The 22,462-nt window shown below is 34.5% G+C and overlaps 1 pseudogene; it reads right to left on the bottom strand.

Moving 5' to 3' along the window:
- Positions 1-16,143: 16,143 nt before the first annotated feature.
- Positions 16,144-18,861, bottom strand: LOC150035870 (uncharacterized; annotated as a pseudogene).
- Between the last annotated feature and the right edge of the window lie 3,601 nt (positions 18,862-22,462).

The following is a 22,462-nucleotide window of genomic DNA, read 5'->3' on the forward strand; positions in this document are numbered from 1 at the left end:
ATCTCTTTTGCTATTGGTACAATCACCTCTCACGAGGTTGAAGCAGAGCCAAAATCCATCCCACTAACTTGGCCAATCTCTCAAGTGAAATGTCTAGGGTGACATCAACATTTGATCTAGAGTCCTTTGATGAACCTACTCCATTTTTCATGGGCTCAGATTGTTGATTCCATTGGATCATCATCACCAGTTAACTTGCACTTGTGTAACCAAGATTGTATTAACACATCCTTTGCACTTACCATAAGTGAACTTTACTGAACTCATAAAGCCTTACATATCTACTCCACTCCCTGCAAATTTGTAAATAGTGAACAACACATACTAATTCACAATATCGCAAACTATTTCAAGATTTCTTTTCTAATGTCGAAGTTCAGACAAGGCTGCAATCACAAAGCATACTAAAAAATTCAAAAAAAAAAAAAAAAACTACGAACCTAAGGCTTTGATAGCACTGGTTGGAAAAAAAACTCTCACTATTACAATTACATAAAATAATTCTCTCTTTCGACCCAATTATAAGAACACTCTCTCAAACTTTTGTACTACTCATACCCTTTAAACACACTCTAAAACTAGATAATACAAAAGGAAATTTAACTAGCATTGGTAGATCTAAGCTTAAATTATTTCTAACTTGGACGATTTAAAACCAAAGGCATAGACTCTTTTTATAATACTTAGAGCCCATCATTTCTAGAGAATACAAATGGAAATTTAACTAGAATTGGCAAACTTAATCTTAAAGTGTTTCTAATTGGGACAATTTAATGTTGGAATTTGTGCTTTAAAGCCTCATAGTTAATTAATTGATTAATTTTATTTATTAATATGAAATATTAAATTATCCATTACAAATAAAATCCAAGGTTATTATATGTAATCTTAAACAATATATAGTTGACATACATGTGGATCATGTTCAAGTAATAACCTAAATGTTTATAGTACACTAATAGGGTTAGGTGTCTTACCGGTTGACATTATGATACAACCCACTTTGTAATACTTATAATGCATGTGAGTGGGGTATTCTATACAAAGAGTTTGTATAAGATTGACCACAAATAATTAATCTCTCTTTATAAATCCGTTAATTGAAAAGATTAATATTTCACAAGATGATCATATGTGACTCGATCTTAATCCTGAGTTATGAACTCATGCTTGTGAGGGCTCATCCTTTGATTTGCATGGGTGAGAGTGGCTCGAGCTGCTGACTAAATATGCCTGTCATTTTGGAGAGTTGACCAAATGGAGAGCTGGGAACGTAACTTTACAAGATGAAATTCGGTCCTTTCCGTATAGGACAAGTAGATGAGTTGTTCTCTTCAGTGCTGACTTCAAGACTTGAACAATAGGACCACACCCTCTCATTGACACGAGAGAGACTTGGTCTATGATTGGACCATAAATAAATTGTTCATTAGAAGATTGTTCATTAGAGGATAGTGGTACTTAAGGATACATAGGTAATTACAGGGGTAAAATAGACATTTGAACCAACCGTAATTATGAACAATTTGTGAAGGATCAATTTACATATAGTGATTATCTCCATGGACATAACTTATCTATAGTGCAACTATGGGTCTATAGTGCTTTGCCATATAGTCAATGAATTGAGTTTAATTAATTAAAGATTTTTAGTTAATTAATCTTTGATCATTGAAGCTTATAATCTGTAGTTCATCAGGTCCCCTTGCTAGCTCATAATGGACAAAAAAGGACCAAGATATTGAAAGAATAATTTGAAATGTACAAATTAATTTAAGAAAAATATATTTATTGTACCAGATACAATTAATATAAAATATAATATATATCGATATATTATTATATAGTTAATCATGGATATGATTCAAATTTAAACATACAATATAGAAGAATTAATGAATTTGAATATGATTCAAATAATAAATTAATATGAATGAGATTCATATTAAAACTATAGGTTAAAAGCTAATATGGATCAGATTCATATTAAAACTATAGATTAAGAGTTAATATAAATAAGGTTCATATTAAATCTATATGTCAAGAGAGAAATTTACATTTGAATATGATTCAAATATTTATTTAATTAAATATTAGATAATCAATTAATTTAGCCCCCTTGGAAGTGGTCATTTGTTTTCCTCTCTGCACTCCTATGTTTTATAAAAAAGAAGTTACTTTTTAAAGTCTATTAAATAGAATTACAATCCTCTTTCTCGGTGATAACATAAGAATTGTACTACAAAGGTACTGTTTTCCTTCCCCTTTTCATGCTTAACCTTGTTAATTACAACATGTTAATTATGTAATTTACATTTCACTTTTCTTTATTTTTCCATCTAAACAAAATCAAAGCAAATCTAATCACACATTTCAGTTGGAGATTTGATCCCTTCATAAAACTAAAGACATAGACTTCTTTTATAATGCTTGGAGTCTATCCCTTCTTTCTACTTTTTCAATGTGGGACAACTGCACTTCTAATATTTTGTCAAGACTCAACAAAATATACATTAGCATCCCTATCAATAGATAAAAATTTGGCAATTATTTTTAAATATGAAAGTTCAAAATTTCACCCAAATGTTGTCGATGTGATAAAACATCATTTACTATTTCAAAAGTTGATGATTCGATCTCATTCTGTTAAAATTGATCGAGCATTAGAGATTGTACAAAGAATATATCTACTTTGAACAAAATTTATTCTTCCCTCCCTAATTATAAATATGCTTAAATCATATATTAGTCCTTACTATTTTCTTTCCAACAAATTAATATCGTGTGCTTGAGTATATGTACAAGTGCCAAAATGAGCTTGGCTCAGTGGCATTGGCATGTGCTCATGTTGGGATTTATACTTTAAGGTATCGTAGTTATTTATTTGACATAATAATTGATTATTCTAAATATGCAATAATGAATTATCCATTAAGGTAAAAATCCAAGGTTATTTCATGAGACTCGAACCGTATATAATGGACATATAGGTGGATCATGTTCATGTAATAACCTAAAAGGTTTATAGTATATAGATAAAGTTAGGTGCCTTATCCTAGTAAAATTATAGATATAATCCACTTTTTAATATTATAAATGATGTGATCCAAATCGTTCATGTGAAGACATGCAAATGGGGTTATTCTAAGAGTTTGTATAAGACTGAATCATGTAATATTTGATCTCTCTTTGTAACACTGTTGATTAAAGAGATTAATATTTCATAGGATGACCATATGTAACTCGATCTAGATTCTGAGTGTGTTATGGACTCTTGTCTATGAGAGTTGTCCTTTGAGTTATATGGCTGAATGTGGTCTGAGTCGCCGACTTAATAAGCCCATCATTTTGGGAACTTATCCAAGTGGGGAGCTAGGAACATAACTACACAAGATGGAATTCACTCATTCCCCCCTTTAGGATAGGTAAAAGATGTAAGATTGTATCAACAGTAGCGGAAGCACAAAGATCATCTAAGCATTCAAATTCACTAATTTTGGTAAACAGTCCCAGCATATAGCGCAATGCGTATTCAGATTTTCATCTTCCTACTTCCATTCTTTTTTAGGGAAAGAACTGACCCCAAAGAACTTCTTCTGCTCCTCCTCCGAATAGGGAAAGATACCCTATAAATCATCGTTGGTCCTTTTACCGCACAAAGAAAATATTTTGTTGCGAATGAACAGAATTGTCCATATAAAGCATGCTTTTGCAAAAAAAAAAAGTGAGTTTCAAGACATACCTCTTGTAGAACTTCTTCAAAGCTCCTTCACCAGCTGCTATCTTATCCAAATCTTGTTGTAGACCACCTCAAGATCTTTCCCACTATTCTCTTGTGCTCTAGATTGAATTGTGAGACTCAAAACAAGCTTGAATCAAGGGTAGAAGGAGTAATGTTCATTGCAGAAAATCAGCTGAAGAACTCTTTATTCAAACCATTTTTTCTCTCAAAATCTCTATAGATTACATGCTCGATTTTTACTCCAGTCTCTTCATTATATTGCAAATCAACATTCAAAGAGAAGAGTTGCATGAGTTGCAGCTCATGCTTGGAGAAGATAAGGCAATGATAATGCCATTTGAGTGAGCTACTTGGTGATGGATAATGGAAAAACCTCTTTTTCCATTTTATGTGTTTTGTTTGTTTTTCCTTTTTTAATTTTATCTCAAAAAATAAAAATTTGATTTTATTAAATATATTTTGATTTTAAAATGAAAAATGTAATTAATTTCATAAATTAATTATTAAATAAAATTTAATTAATTTAATATCAAATATTAAATTAATTTTAACACATATCCATCTTTATATATTTAAATCATATTTAAATATATAAATTCTCCTATTCCGTTTAATTCTAAAATTAAACAAATAATTATATCTCATATAATTACCAATCCCCCTAATTCTAATTTGAACGTTTCAAATTAACTTATCACACTATTCTAATTATCAATCCCCTTAATTCTAATTTGAACGTTTCAAATTAACTTATCACACTATTCTAAAGCTAGTCCGTTACGAGCTAGTAAGGGGACCTCGCGGATCTACAGATCATAGGCTCCCCGATTCAAGATTAATTGGCTAAACTTTCATTAGACCAAATTAATCCCCATTCGTCAACTAATGAGTCATTCCATTAAAACCCATAGTTGCACTCCCCTCACTATAGATATATTATGTCCACATGATTTAACCATAATCAACAAGTCGATCTTTCACAGGTTGTTCGTAATAACGGCTGGGTCAAATATTTGTTTACCCCCGAGATTACGTCTTATTCCTCAAGTCCCTATTGATCCTCTAATGAACAACTGGTTTGTGATCCAATCACCAAACTAAACTTTCTCAGCCCAGTGAAAGAGTGAGGCCCCTTGTTCAAGACCTGAATTCAGTACTTGAGAGAACAACCTTTCTTTTATCCCTAAATCGGGTAGGCGTGAACTCCGTCTTGCACATTATGTCCCCAGCTATCTATCCGGTTTTACCTGAAATGGGAGTCTTATTGAGTCGGCATTGTTGAGCCAACCCTCAACTATGCAAATCTAAGGGCAATCCCGAATAAACAGGAGTTCATAGTTAACTCAGGATTAAGATCAAGTTACCTAGGTCATCTAGGTGAAATAGTCAGTCTTAAACAATAAACAACGTTATAAAGTAAGAGTGACTTATTTCTTGTTCCTGATCTTATGTAAACTCATTACATAGGATGCCCTCACTCCTCATGTCATAACATGTACGAATTAAGATCACATCGTATGTAACACTTCACAACTCTTTGTAACAACTATAGAGTAGGCCGCATCCAATGGTGTTACTAGAATAAGGTACCCAACCTCATTCATGTACCATAGATCATTTTGACTATTTACGCAAATCTGATCCACTCTTATGTCTCCACATAAAGTTCAAGTACTCATCCAATAGTCATGGGTCTTAGTTTATTGGATTTAGACTTTCATACAATTTATGAGATCAATAAGAAGTATATTGATAATAAAAAATGTTTATTATTTTACAAACTGCGAGTTTTTAGGATATAAAACCCAACAATACTCCCAATTGGACTAAAACTCCAGTGGATCAATATATACAAATATATACAATGTTGAGTTTACATGGAGAGAATAAAATGTACAAATACAATAAACTAGAGCAGTACAATACCGACAAATTCTTCCACTTGCCCCAGTGATACAAAACTTGTAGACCTAGTCCTACTAGGTGACCCTCAAACACTTTAGCCAAGAGGGCCTTCGTAAATGGATCAACTAAGTTGTCTTGGGAAGCAATCTGAGTGACAATGATGTCTTCTCTGTGTACAATCTCCTTGATGAGATGGTACTTTTGTTCAATATGCTTTCCCCTTTTATGGTTTCGTGGTTCCTTTGAATTTGCAACTGCTCCACTGTTGTCACAACAGAGAGTGACAGACAGGTGCATGTTAAGAACTACTTCTAGATCTGTCAGGAACTTTCTGAGCCATATGGCTTCTTTTACTGCTTCGCTTGTAGCTACATACTCAACTTCAATTATGGAGTCCGCAATACAACTTTGCTTGATGTTCCTCCACACAACTGCTCCTCCGTTCAGAGTGAATACTGACCCCGAAGTTGATTTCCTCGAATCAATATTGGTATGAAAGTTAGAATCAATGTATTCTGTAAGGATCAGATCCTTAGGACCATACACGAGCATATAATCTCTCATTCTCCGAAGATACTCGAAATGTTTTTAACAGCATCCAATGGTCATGACCAAGATTGGACTGAAATCTGCTGACAATTCCTATGACATAGCATATGTCGGGACGAGTACATAACATTACATACATCAAACTCCCAATAGAAGATGCATATAGAATTCGATTCATCTTCTCAACTTCTTGAGGTGTCTTAGGACTCTGTTCCTTAGACAAGTGAATTTCATGCCTGAAAGGTAAAGATCCTTTCTTGGAATTTTGCATTTTATACCTAGACAACATCTTGTCTATATAAGATACTTGAGATAATGCCAATGTTCTGTTCTTGCGATTCCGAACTATTTGGATTCCAAGAACATACTATGCTTCTCCCAAATCTTTCATTTGGAATTGTGAAGCCAACCATCTCTTAACATCAGCTAGATATTCTACCTCATTCCCAATGAGTAGAATATCATCAACATAAAGCACTAGAAAAGTGGCAGTTTTGTTGATGATCTTCTTGTATACACAGGGTTCGTCAACATTTTGTTCAAAGCCATAAGATTTGATCGCAACGTCAAACCTCATATTCCAGGATCTAGAAGCTTATTTTAATCCATAAATGGATCGATTAAGCTTGTAAACTTTTTACTCTTGGCCCTGCTGTATAAACCCTTCTGGTTAAGACATATAGATACTCTCTTCAAGATAGCCATTTAAAAAAGCTGTCTTAACATCCATTTTTCATATTTCATAATCATAAAATGTGATTATGGACAAGAGTATTCTAATAGATTTTATCATGGTAACTGGAGAAAAGGTTTCTTCAAAATCTAACCCCTCTCTTTGGGTAAACCCTTTTGCCACAAGTTTAGCTTTGTAGGTCTATACCTTACTAGCTTGGTCTCGTTTTCTCTTGTATCCATTTACAACCGATGAGTTTTACCCCTTCAAGTTGATCTATAAGATCCTAGACAAAATTGAAATACATAGATTCCATTTTCAGGTTTATGGCTTTAATCCATTGGTCTTTGTCCACATCGTTCATTGCTTGATTAAAAGACAATGAATCCTCTAAACCATCATCTGGTATGATGACATAAGTTTCAGTTAAACATATGTACCGGTCAGGCTGTTGCACAACCCTCCCATTACGACGAGACATTCTCAACTCTTGAGAAGGATGTGAAGTATCAATTTCATCAATAACTCTTGTTGAAGGACCTGATCGATCAACAACTCTTGTTGATACATTTGTCGTTTCATTGGACATTTCTTCTATTATTAGCTTACTACAAAATTGATGGTTCTTTATATAATCTTCCTCTAGGAAGGTTGCATTTGTCGGTACAAACACTTTATCTTCTTGAGGATCATAAAAGAAACCATATTTTGTTTCTTTTGGGTAGCCTACAAATAGGTATACTTTTGAACGGTATTCCAGCTTTTTAGGATTTTGCACCAACACATGTGCTGGACAACCACAAATCCTAAAGTGACGTAAATTTCCTTTACGTCCCATCCAGAGCTCGTAAGGCATTTTAGAAACGATTTTTTAGGGAACTATGTTAAAAAATATACACCGCAGTTTCAACTCCGTGTCCCAAAAAAGAATTTGCTAATTGAGTGTAACTCATCATGGAACGAACTATGTCCAACAAGGTTCTATTTCTCCTCTCTACCACACCGTTCTGCTGGGGTGTGCCAGGGGCTGTGAGTTGAAACTGAATTCCATGTTCTATCAAATAGTTCTGAAATTCTATGTCCATATACTCATCACCTCGATCTGATTGAAGTGTTTTAATCTTTTTACCTAATTGGTTCTCAACCTCAGCCTTATACTCTTTGAACTTTTCAAAAGTTTCAGACTTTAGGTGTATTAGGTAAATATGCCCATACCTAGATTGCATGCCTGATTTTTCTCTCAAAATCTCTATAGATTGCATGCCCAATTTTTCTCTCAAGGGTAGAAGAAGAAATGCTCACTACAGAAAATCAATTGAAGAACTCTTTCTTCAAACCATTTTTTCTCTCAAAATTTCTATAGATTGCAGCTCGATTTTCACTCCAGTCTCTTCATTATATGGCAAATCAACATTCAAAGAGAAGAGTTGCATGAGTTGCAGCTCATGCTTGGAGAAGATAAGACAATGATAATGCCATTTGAGTGAGCTACTTGGTGATGGATAATGGAAAAACCTCTTTTTCCATTTTATGTGTTTTGTTTGTTTTTCCTTTTTCAATTTTATCTCACAAAATAAAATTTTGATTTTATTAAATATATTTTGATTTTAAAATGAAAAAATATAATTAATTTCATAAATTAATTATTAAATAAAACTTAATTAATTTAATATCAAATATTAAATTAATTTTAACACATATCCATCTTTATATATTTAAATCATATTTAAATATATAAATTCTCCTATTCCGTTTAATTCTAAAATTAAACATATAATTATATCTCATATAATTACCAATCCTCTTAATTCTAATTTGAACGTTTCAAATTAACTTATCACGCTATTCTAGAGCTAGTCCGTTACGAGCTAGTAGGGGGACCTCGCGGATCTACAGATCATGGGCTCCAACGATTCGAGATTAATTGGCTAAACTCTCATTAGACCAAATTAATCCTCATTCGTTAACTAATGTGTCATTCCACTAAAACTCATAGTTGCACTCCCCTCACTATAGATATATTATGTCCACATGATTTAACTATAATCAGCAAGTTGACCCTTCACAGGTTGTTCGTAATAATGGTTGGGTTAAATATCTGTTTTACCCCTGAGATTACGTCTTATTCCTCAAGTCCCTACTGATCCTCTAATGAACAACTGGTTTGTGATCCAATCACCAAACCAAACTCTCTCAGCTCAGTGAAAGGGTGGGGTCCCTTGTTCAAGACCTGGATTCAGTACTTGAGAGAACAACCTTTCTCCTATCCCTAAATCGGGTAGGCGTGAACTCCGTCTTGCACCCTATATCCCCAGCTATCTATCCGGTCTTACCCCTGAAATGGGAGTCTTATTGAGCCGACGCTATTGAGCCAACCCTCAACTATGCAAATCTAAGGGCAATCCCGAATAAACAGAAGTTCATAGTTAGTTCAGGATTAAGATCAAGTTACCTAGGTCATCTAGGTGAAATAGTCAGTCTTAAACAGTAAACAACTTTATAAAGTAAGAGTGACTTATTTCTTAGTCCTGATCTTATGCAAACTCATTAGATAGGACGCCCTCACTCCTCATGTCATAACATGTACGAATTAGGATCACACGTATGTAGCACTTTACAACTCTTTGTAACAACTATAGAGTAGGCCGCATTCAATGGTGTTACCAGAATAAGGTACCCAACCTCATTCATGTACCATAAATCATTTTGACTATTTACTCGAACCCGATCCACTCTTAATCTCCGCATAAAGTTCAAGTACTCATCAAATAGTCATGGGTGTTAGTTGATTGGATTTAGAATTTCATACAATTTATGAGATCAATAAGAAGTATATTGATAATAGAAAATGTTTATTATTTTACAAACTGCAAGTTTTTAGGATATAAAACCCAACAAGTTCCCTTAAGTGCTGATTCTAGATCTTGAAAAAAGGGTACTCGTCTCTCATTGGCCTGAGAGGGACTTGGTTTATGGTAGGACCATAAACAGATTATTCATTAGAGGGATTAGTGATATGAGTAAGAGATAATTACAGGGGTAAAATGGAAATTTGACCTAGTTGTAATTATGAACGACTAGTGAAGGATCGACTTACTTGTAATGGTTAGATCCATGGATGCAAAATATTCTACAATGCGAAGGATGAAACTTTGAGTCTTTAGTGGAGTGACCCACAGTTAATGAATGTTGATTAATATAATTAACGAGTTTAATTAGTTAATCTTGGATCATTAGAGCTTCTAATTTGTAGGTTCATTAAGTCTCCTTGCTAGGCAAATAAGGACCAATAGTTTTGAAAGAATTTGAATTGTTCAAATTAAATGAGAGAATAATTATATATGATACAATTAATATAATATATATAGATATATTATAATATAAATTAATTTTGAATAATATTTAAAATTAAACTTTATAATAAAAGAAGGTTTATTGTATTTGGATAAGATTCAAATAATTATTAATATGAATTGGATTTATATAAAAATAATATAAATTAGATTCATATTAAAGCTATAAGTTAGCGAAAAATATGCATTCAAATTTGATTCATATTAACATTGAATTAAATATATGATATTTAATTAAAAATCAATCCATCATTAATTTATAAATAAATTAAATTAATTACGGGAGTGGAAGAGAGGAAGTGGGATAACTTCCCACTTCACGTTAAAATGATAAAAGAGGTTTTGCATTTTGATTAAGGATGTACGATTTGATCATTCTGGTGCCAAAGTTTTTTTTTCACTCCTAATTCATCTCTCTCTCAAGGTTTTTGCAGAGAAATTGTTTTCTTTGTAAAAAATTACCCCCACAACCAAAATTCCCTATCTCTTTCAAAAGACAATTCTCACAAACCGGTCCTTACCAAAAGAATAATAAAGAAGACTCTATGGTGGCGCCATGATACTATTTGTGAAAGATCGGTTTTAGAGGATAGATAATTACTGTGAAGACCTTGAGAAGATTTGAAGAAATGTTCTTCAAAGGTGATTCTTCTTCCCCTGAATTTCCATGCTTAACTTGTGAAGTTACAACGTTGTGAATGTTTTTTTTTTATGTACTAAATTTTTCAAAACAAAATCGAAAACAAAGCGATCACTTGCTTCCGATGCGCGATTTAATCCCTTCAGCTTGGTCTTTAAAGGTGGGAGGTTCAATCTCTCACTGTACAACTGTTATACTTAAAAAGTATATGTATAAGTATATTAATATGAACATGACTTCAAGTTATATAAGTTAGAGATGAGCATGGAGCAAGATAAAAAAACAAACATAAAGAAACCAAGATAATTATGTTTATTTTAAAAGTGTGGATAAATTAGACATTTTAAGAGTTCAAGCACAAAATTGAACAAATTTGAAAGTTTAAAAATCCAAATAGACATTTTAAAAGGTGGAGAAAAATAGAACTAACCAAAGAAAGTTCAATGACTAAAATGAGATATAAACAAAATTTTCATAAGTAGTTTGATATTTTTTTTCTTGAAAGAAAGGTCAACATAATCGTATAACTTTGCTTTTGTTTTGATAACTTTTTATTATTTATTTTTTAGTGTTTGGATATCATTGTAATCTATTTGCTTTGTTATTGATGTCGCGCAAATACACACGTCAAATTATAATATATTTAAAATGACCTTGGTCAAGTATCATCCTTAGGGAATTAGTTTGATAATCGTTTAGCCATTCAAAGATTGTTCCAATTTTATTTAGGGGACCGACTTGTCGTGAAAATGAAGTAAACTAAACTAAGAAAATAAAAAAAGTGATCAAGTATGGAGATTTTCCAACAAAGGTACATTCTAGGGAATAGATTCTATTAATAAATTTACTAAGCTAAATTGCTTGAACTCTTGAACCAATTAGCCAACACCTAGATTTAGAAATATTTTATCCGGATTGTTCCTTTCAAGAACAATCATTTCTTTCACTTAATTACTAATTACTAATCTCTTGAAACTAGATAATTAAGCAAGACATTAAAACTCTTCATCAACAGTCTCTATCATTTTTTGATTACATTATTATGTTCAAACGATAGTTTAACATGCATGATCTAATCTAAATCTTTTTGTTACAGCAAGGTAAAAGACCATAAAATCATTCAATTGTAGATCAAGCAACCAAAAGCAATAAGAATGGTTATGCTAGAAAGTATGAATGTAGATTAACATTCAAGATCTATAAAAATGTTTACCAATAAAGCAAAGAATTCACTTAACACTAGAACAATGAAAGATCAACCTAACATGGCTTCCATAGACAGAACCAATATTAAAATGCAAAAACACAAAGAAGAATCAAAGATACAAAAGGAAAAAAAAACGTTATCCGATGTTTCGGGCCATTTCTGTGGTAGAATCGAACCTCCAACATTCTCCAATCAACTCCAATACTAAATATCTTTTGTAATCTGCTCAGAACTCTCTCTCTCTCTTGGTCTCAAAATTTTCAAAACTCGATACCATGGCTGGTTGTAAACCCTAGACTAAATAGAAAAAATTTCCAAATTTGATGTAGTACGGTGGCACTATAAAACACTCGATGCTATGACGCTAGGTACGGTGTCGCGACGCTATATCTTTGTTTTTCTAATTTAATTCTTGGTCTTTTTCAAGATGCCTTGTGCACGTTCTTTTCCACTTGTATAGTTTGCCTCTGTTTTCACACCTTTCAATCTTCAAATCTCTTCTAATTCTATTCAAATACTCGGTTCCTAAAAATCAGTAGCAAACAATGTCAAATCCTATAATATTAAGTTAAAAAAAAAAATTCTAAATTAAAGGCAAATAACATATTTTTCAAGTGTGTTTCATTAATTTATTTTAAAACTTCCTGAGATAGAGGCAACTACGAGATTTCAGAAAAAGAAAAAAGAAAAATATTATTAAATTCCTAAATCTAGCCATTGTTTTTTTTAACTGAAAATGCATAAAAAAAAAAAAAAAATCTAAATTCTATTTTACCCTCATTGGGTATATTGATAGACGTCAAAAAAATGTATGTTCATACCATCTATTTTGTTACTTTTTTCTAGTAAAAAGATACTCTATGTGATATTTTGACCCATTATATCCTAAATTAAATAAAATGAGCAAGTATAGGTTCTTAATTGTCTAAAGTGTGTTTTTACTATTTTGAGCAAATTGTATGGGCTTTTACTTAGGTTTTTGGTTGTTTTGCAAAAAATTTTCTTGATGCACCCACATCACCCAAGACTATGCAACTGCATAAAAAACTCTAATTTTCTAGATTCATGTTTAGTCATTTTGGTTGCTATTTTGTTGGTTCAAGCTGTTATTCAGTGCCTAAAATGCCTTGGTAAACAGTTAGAACATAATTTTCAACATCCCTCAACTACCTTAGCCTATATAAAAGGTTGGGAGGCACTTGGATCATGAAGAATTTGGAAAGCACTTGGTGTTGGAGTATATCAGCAACCAACGGAAGCAACATGGATCAATAAGCACTCTAATTCATTAATTTTGGCAGTAACTAAAACATGCTCATACTATAACAATGGAGTTTCAAACCTTAGTAGAACTTCTTGATTCTTAGCTGCAAACTTTTCCAAATTTTGTTGTAGACCACCTCAAGATTTTCTCCACTATTCTCTTGGAGCTTTAGATTGAGTTGTGGGACGCAAAATAAGTTTGAATGAAGGGAACTTGGGGAAGAACTCACTGCAACAACACACTTGAAGAACAACTTCTTCAATCTAAATTTTTTAGCAAAAATTCTATAGATACATGTCTCAATTCCACTCCAATCTTCTCAATATATTGCAAGCTATCATGCAAAGAAGATGGTTGCATGAGATACAACTCATGTTTGGAGTTATTGAAGCCAAATTAAGTGGATTTTGTGTGAGCTAGTTGAAGGTGTTGTTGGAAAAAACCAAAATTCCATTTTGTGTGTTTCATATTTTTTCAATTTTTACCAAAATGATTTCAAAAATCAATTTGATTTCTAAAAATTGAAAATATTATTAATTTTGCAAAATTAATTTTTCTAATAAAATTAATAAATAATTATTTAAACAATTTAATTAATTCTAATTAATTTAATATCAAATATTAAATTAATTTTACACAAATCCACCTTCATATATTTAAATCATATTTAAATATTAATTCTCCTATTCTGTTTAATTCTTAAAATTAAACGTGTAATTATATCTCATATAATTACTAATTTCTTTAATTCTAATTTGAACGTTTCAAATTAACTTATCACACTACTTTAAAGCTAATCCATTTATGAGCTAGTAAGGGGACCTCACGGACTTGCAGATCATGGACTCCAACGATCCGACATTAATTAGTTAAACTCATTACACCGAATTAACCCTTATTCGTTAACTAATGAGTCACTCCACTAAAGCCCATAGTTGAACTCTCTTCATTGTAGATATATTATGTCCACTCGATATAACCATGATTAGTAAGGTAACCCTTCACAGGTTGTTCGTGATAACGGCTGGTTAAATGCCTGTTTTACCCTTGAAATTACCTCTTGTCCCTTAAGTCTCACTGATCCTCTAATGAACAATTGATTTTTGATCCAATCAATAAACCGAGTCTCTCTCGAGCCAATGAGAGGGTGGAGCCTCTTGTTCAAGACTCGGAGTCAGCACTTAAGGGAACAACCTCTCTACTATCCCTAAAAGTGGGTAGGAGTAAATTCCTTCTTGCACCTTATGTCCCCAGCTATCTACCCAGTCCTACCCCTGAAATGGAGGTTTATTGAGTTGGCGCTGTTGAGCCAATACTGTTGAGTCAACCCTTACCTATGAAAATCTAAGGATAATCCTGAATAAACAGGATTTCATAGTTAGCTCGGGATTAATGTCAAGTTACCTAGGTCATCGCTTTGAAATAGTCAGTTTTAAACAGTAAACAAAGTTATAAAGTAAGAGTGACTGATTTCGTTGTCCGATCTTGTACAAACCCATTTGCACAGGATGCCTCCACTCCTCATATCATAACATGTACGAATTAGGATCACTTCGTTTGTAGCACTTTACAACTTTTTGTAACAACTATAGAGTAGGCTACATCCAATAGTGTTACCAGAATAAGACACCCACCTTATTCATATACTATATATCATTTTGACTATTTACTCGAACCTGATCCACTTTTATGTCTCCCCATAAAGTTCAAGTACTCATGTAATAGTCATGGGTCTTCTAGATTTATTGGATTTCTAATAAGCAATACATATATTCAATAACAACTTATTGAATTTTCAAAATAAGTTTTGATGTTTACAAACCATGAGTTTTAGGACATAAAACCCAATAAACTCCCACTTGGACAAAAACTCCAATGGTAACTTATATATACGAATATATAAGACTGAGTTTCTGAGTTTTATAGAGAAATAGAATAAACTAGGGCATCCCATACACGGTTTACCATTTGGTATCCCATACCCGATATTTCTCCCATTTGCCCTAGGTTATTTCCTGGTATTCATAGTCTTACTAGGTGATTCTCAAACACTTTAGCTAAGAGAATCATTGTAAACATTTTAGTGTACAATAGACTTCTTATTAAACTATATGGGGAATGCCTCTTATTCTCAATAATGACCAGGAAGTCATACTTTCCTCCCATTACATTGAGGTACTCTCAACTCTTTGAGTAAGATGCATCTTACATGTCTTAACAACTTTTGTTATTAGTGTTAATTAAATAGATCTAGAAATCTTTAAACTTTCTATACTTTGATCTAATTGATTTCTAGCCGTTTTAAATATTTGAATATTTACTAATGACTTTTAACTAGTTTGATTCTTAACAAAAGTTGCTATGAGATAAAACAAACATAATTTTTGAAAATGAATATTTCATTTACAACAAAAATATATACATTTTGTTCTTTACAAGATAACAAAAGCAAGTAAGATTATCATTAGACAGTAACATCTCCCATTGGTTAAGCTGAGCAAGCGGTCCTCAAGAACTAGTTTGCATGTTTTGCTTTCTCTACTCTTTTCTTAGCAAGGTACTAAGGGTAGTTTCTCTTCCAGTGTCCTTCTTCGTTGCAGTGAAACACTTTCCTTTGTCTGCAGTGTTGTTCTTGCCTTTCTTTCCAGGGGGTTTCTTTTTCCCTTTCCCTTTGCTCTTCTTAGTAGGAATACTCTTACTCCGTGAAGAGGAAGCAACATCAGGTTTTTGGAGGATGTTCCTCTCTTCTCAATGGTAGTAACATTTACTTCTGATTCCAGACCTTTAGTTCTCAACATAGTCTGGTAAGCCTATAGCTCATTCAGCAAAGTAGTCAAACTGTATTCAATTTTATTCATGAATGCATTCATGCAAAACTGCAGAAAACTCTTCGGAAGAGATTCTAGAATAAAGCTAATTTGACTTCTCTCGTCAACAATAGCGTTGTTTACTTCCGCCACATTAAAGTGGACCATCATGTCCAGGACATGTTGGTGACAGAAATTTAGATTACTAAATCGTCAAGGACTTGATAACTAAAATTAAGTGAACGTAATATGCGATGCATGTTCTTAAAGTATGCATTGATTATCATGCGTCGGTGGTCATGCGTTGGAATAAACTGTGCGTTAACTAATGTATGCGATGACCATGCGTTCCTGTCATAAGTTTTCTTGCGCTCACGCCAAGTATAATGCGAACGCAAGTTTCTCGGGTGATCCAAGGTCGAACTCAGGGACTTGTAGCTAGATGTATGCGGTAATGTGCATGCAGCGGTTAAATAAAAGAATGATGGAGGGGTTGTTAAGCTAACACTACTTCTACTCTTAACTAATAGACAACGCAATGAGAATATGAATGAGAGGTAGAGACACGACAACTGTTGGCGCGAAATAGACAAAATGTGAGGATGGGTGGATGTATGCGATGGATGAGAATATGAATGGATGGGAAAATAGATAAAATGTGAGGATGTCTTCATCGCAACCCTAAGCTTGACCGCAAGGGCAACCCCAGCCAACGCAAGCTATGCGATCATGCTACACACACTTGAGCCTAATTCTAGGATGTATGCGATGTATATGGGATAGTGCCGAGAAGTCTATGCCTAAACCTCCATAACCCGCTCACGTGCTTTTGCCGCATGAGCGTGATAGCCGCATACCACCATCATATCCTACTTCCTAGACGCATGCAATATCCTTTCCGTAGGGTGCATACGCTGTGTGATAGCAAACGAAGTTTATTCCTAAGTTCTTCATTCTTGCTTATGCGTTCCAATCCGCTCTCTCGAGTCTTAGATTTGGATTTTAGACTACTCTCCCAAGTATGCCTAAATGATGAATGATGTGCTCATAAGACAAGGTAATTGCATGAAATTGGTTGACGCAAGATTATTCCTATCTCTAGTGAACAATGCTTACATTGCTTAATGCGTCCAACCACTTACCTTCCCGGACAGTTAGTTGTTGCTGACTTTACTCATAGACAAGCGTTGCGTCCGCCTATAGACAGGCGTTGCTACAACTTCGCACTAAGCAAATAAGGTTTTCTCATACACTCACGCAACGCACACCTCTCGGTGGTTTGCTACATGCTTCATATCTCTAATCCACATGACTAAGTATGCGATACTCTAGCAATCTCACTAAGTGATGCCATGAAAGTTAAGGATGCTAAGTAAAGAAAGATGGAGATGGAATCGAAGGAAACACAGAAATACATTGAACACATAATGTATTAATTCCTTAATCCCAAAATGTAATACAATACAATATAAGAAAAGAAGAGAAAATGAAATGACTAGCTGGAAGCAATGTCTTGCTTCCAGCAGCTGTGTGTCAAAGCTGCTGGTGGTGCCATGGAAGGGCAGTGGAGCTGACTCTCTCGAGATCTAGCTCCGATCAAAGGCTCCGGTCGTCACTTGGAATGGAGGAAGGAGATGAAGAACTCTCAAACTTTCTTCTTACGCATTTGTCTAGATCACAGGGATAACCCTGGATAAGTTGAAATTCTGCTCAGCGACTTCTATTTATAGTGCTTGGATCGCCGACAACATTTATGGACTACTCTGATTCTGACATTCGCGGCGCGTTAGTCCTTTTCTGAATCTCTGCTGCTAACGGCGTGGTAGGTGAAATGTCAACATCATCTTTTGATTTTCCCGAGATATGTGTTGATGCATTCATTCCACCAACCTATCGTTGGTCCCTCTATTATGCGTTATCGTGTAGCTGCAATCGTGCAGTGACCACATTCGCTTAATACCGCAACTTCTATATGATGACCGCAATCGCTTGACGATTGCAACTCTTATGTAATGGATGCATGCAGCTGATCACCACAACACCCATGCGTTGATCGTATGCGTTCGCCTTTGCGATGGAGAGTTTCTCCACATGTGGTCGTCTATGCGGTAGTCCGACTTCCGCATTTGCATCCACTACCTGCTTTAACTACAAAAATAGACATTTGAACGCATAATAACGCATAATAATGGGTTAGCCGAGATTCTCAATGTTGAACACCGCAAGCTCATTTTCTCATGAATTCCTAACACAATTGCCGCATCTTTTGCTTAACAGCCTTTATAATTCTAAATAAAAGGCCTAAGATGACATGCATTTTTGCATGTCATCACATGTTCACGAACAGATGCCCCTCTTTCATGCGGCAGTTGTAAACGTACTTGATAGCATTATGCCTTAGGGAGAAGGATAGTTGCCTGAACATCCCTCGTAGAGGTTCCATAATCTCTTTGGCAGTGCCTATATCCTCATGTTTCTTTGCTAAAACATCAGATATGCTGGCGAGGATATAAGCACGGGTATCATTTGCCTGATCCATCTATCATACGCATCCTGAACAGTTCGATTTGTGTTAGAGCTCGGAACGGGAGGACAATCTTCTGTTAAGACGAACCGTAAATTTTCTATCACCAGTATAGTATTCAAATTTGATTTCCAGGTTGGATAATTATCCCCTATCAGTTTATCGGATGCCAATAATCGTACTAGTGAACTCGTCATTATGAAAATTATAAACAAATTCTATAAGTGAATTGCTTTTAAACCCAATCAAGTTTTAGCAAAGTAATACCCAAAACTATTTTGCAATGATACTACAACAAGACATTCTTGAGTAAATACTATCTCTAGAATAACTCATATTCCGATAGTCATTTAGCTACCGCTTTTGGTTAGAAATTACTAACACTTTAATAATTCTATAAGTGTAACTCTTCGTTTTCGGACATCAGAGGTCGGCCCCAACTATGCTATCGAAATGGAGAGTCAAGGTTGGGAATAGACCTAAGAAATCCTATCTATTTCTGGAGTTTGAGTTATTCTGAATCCTATGTTACAACCCTCCGTGGGGATAGTTGTCCTTAAAGACTAGCAAGGGCCGCTTAAAGCAAACCAGCAGGTGCATAGGAATCTCATGGTCCAAACTAAAAGAAGAAACCGTAGGATATGTTGACACATATCCTACACCCACTTACTATAAGCAACTTCCCCCGTTTACCTTGTTATTGACTCATACAAATACTTTCCGTATGGAGATCACTCCCAGGGTCATCATATGAATCTCACAGTATAAACTATGTGGAGATATGGCAGTTGAAATCTATATATCATATAATTGATTTATGTTTGAATTGAAGGAACTCTTGAACAAGAGTATCCATGAGCACATTTGGATCTTTCCTATTTCATTGTGACCGAATTACCACACATACATTCTAACAAACAGGTATGCAATTTAACATTAATTATAGCATGCTTTCAGAAATAAAATACAAAAGATTGAGTTCACATACTAGTTGAAGGCTGTCTTCACTTCAAACTGAACCCAGTGGAAGCTAACCTTTACGTTCTTTATCCCCCAGCAAACAGATGACTACCAGCAACACGATCGTCTACACGAACGACAACACACGAACAAGCAAGAGTGAGGACGACACCACCACTTAGAGCCCTTGACATTCTCGGAGTGAGAATCCAAAGAGTGGTCTTTGATGGAATTGGTAGAGGAAGGAGGAAAGGGATGATCGTGTAGAATGACAAGTACGTGGGAGAAGGCTATCGTATAGCGGATGCTTATCGTTTAGAGAAAGCTACATGATTGTGTAGGTTTTACTAAGCGATCGTCTAGTAATTAGTGAGCGATCGTTTAGAGAATGCGTGCGATCATTTAGGTGATAAGGCACTATCGTATAGGCTCTTAGATAAGCGATCAATACGTTTTTCACACCTTTTTCGATTTTTTCTATATAGTCCACACCGTGAGATGTACCCTCGGCCTCAAGGCACCTTTGGCATGTCCTCCTAACGGATGGTGTTTGGGTATGAAGTTTTCCATGGGACATGGTAGGCTCAGATATATGTTTTTAGGCTCAGATATATGTTCTTAGTGGCTCACTTTCAGTTTTCACATAGACAGTTTTCAGCTCTCAGCTTAAGCGTGTTAAAATATTGTTGGTTTTCAGTATCTTAAGTTTCATAGTTACATATGGAAGGGGTTGTCACACCTCTTTTGATACTAGTTTCAGTTATGTCAAACATTGACTCTCGTTTTCCATCTAGTTTTGGAAGAGTATCTAGTTAGCATTGGGTACTCGAATAGATTTTAATACAGATTTTCACCCATAGATTGATGGTCAGAAAGGACGTTTGAACCAGACATTGGAGAATATGTTGTGCACTTGTGCGTTAGAGTTTTCAGAGAGTTGAGACTCTCACTTGCATTTGATGGAATTAACATAATTACAATTATCCAGCTACCATTGGCATGTCGCCGTTTGAAGTCCTCTATGGGAAAAGCTACAGGTCTTCTGTGTGTTGGGATGAGGTAGAAGAAAGGAAATTTCTAGGACTTAAGCTAGTGAAAGCCGTGAATGGGGTAATATAGAAGATCAAAGCTCGTATGTAAATAGCTGAGAGCGGACAGAAAAGCTACGTTGACGTGAGATGTAAGGACCTAGAATTTGAGACTAGTGATAAAGTGTTCTTAAAGATGGCACCTATGAAGGGTGTTCTAAGGTTTGGTAGGAAGGGAAAGTTGAATCTGAGATTCATTGGACCTTTTAAAGTCCTGGAACGAGTTGGCCCCGTAGCTTACAGTTTGACATTGCCCCCAGCACTGTCTTCAATTCATAATGTCTTCCATGTTTTGATGCTAGGAAGTATGTGATAGACCCGTCCCATGTAGTTGACTACGAGACTTTACAGTTGAATGAAAACTTGAGCTATGAGGAGAAGCCTATAGAGATCCTCACCAGAGAGGTAAAAACATTACGCTGTCGGGTAATTTCTTTTGTGAAAGTCCTGTGGCAGAATCACCAGTTCAAGGAAGCTACCTGGGAGCGAGAGGATGAGATGAAGGCCTAGTACCCAGAGCTTTTTCAAGAATGAACTTTCGTTGACGAAAGTTCTTTGAGGAGGGAAGAATGTAACACCCCCAGAATTTTTTTCAAGAATGAACTTTCGAGGGCGAAAATTCTTTAAAGAGGGAAGAATGTAACACCCCGCACATTTTTTAGTAATAATGTAATTTCAGTAACTTTATTATTTGAAATTTCAATAATTGTTATTAGTTGAAGGGCATTTTTGAAATTTTGGACTTCAAGTGTAATTGTGGGAGTTTAATTGTTGGCGTGAAATTGTGGGAGTTTAATTGTTGGCGTGAAATTATGGGAGTTTAATTGTTGGCGTGAAATTATTCAAATTGAAAATTAACGGCAGAAATTAATTTTCTTTTGAAACGGAAAGGAATTTAATAGTATAAAACGGAAAGGAATTAAATGTAATTTTATTTATTTCCTTTTTTATTTTATTATTATTATTGTTTTTTTTAATAAAAAGTCAAATCTCACCCCCCTTTCTTCCCCACATTCGTGAGCCCGTTCGACGCCGCCCAAAGTCGCCGCGTCAGTTTCTTCTTCATGACCTCCATCCACCACTGCTCAAGCGTCGTTCGCTTTTGCCATCACTGGATCTATTGATTTGGGTAAGATTTCTGCCGTTTGGGTTTGTTTTTGGTTGATTCTTGAATACTCATTTACTTTTGGCATCAATTGGTTGATACCTATTGTGTTTCAACTTTGGATTCAAGTTTGTGAAGGTATTGAGGTGTTGTTCAGTGAAGTTGGAGTTTGTTTTAGCAAGTTTTGGTAAGTTTTATGCTTTGATTACCCTCTTGTGGATTAATTTTGGTTGTTGAGAAATTTTGGTAAAGTCATTTAGAAGTGATTTTTTTGGCGAAGCTACATATGGATAATTTATTTGAGACATTGGTAGTGAAGTATGTATTTGATTCAAGCATTAATCATGTAAGCCTAATTTCAAATTATGATTAGAGGGTTGATTCAAGAATTTCATTCAAGAAGAGGAAGAGTTTGGTTTTCTAATTATTTGGGCTTAAAATTGGAGGTTTGGAAGGTAAATTCGAATTGGACCACACCTTAGGTAAGGTTATCTGGAAATATTTATTAATATTTGGGTGTTTGGAATTTGGCCTTAACTATTAATTTTAAAGCTTGGTTTATGTTTAGGCTTGGTTTATGTTTAGACTTGATTAAAGATTTAAGAATTTCACCAAGATTCAATTGCTTTTTGGTTCGATCTAATA

This window comes from Benincasa hispida, chromosome 5 (genome assembly GCF_027475165.1).
Source record: "Benincasa hispida cultivar pf3 chromosome 5, pf3_genome.v1.1, whole genome shotgun sequence".
NCBI lineage: Eukaryota > Viridiplantae > Streptophyta > Magnoliopsida > Cucurbitales > Cucurbitaceae > Benincasa > Benincasa hispida.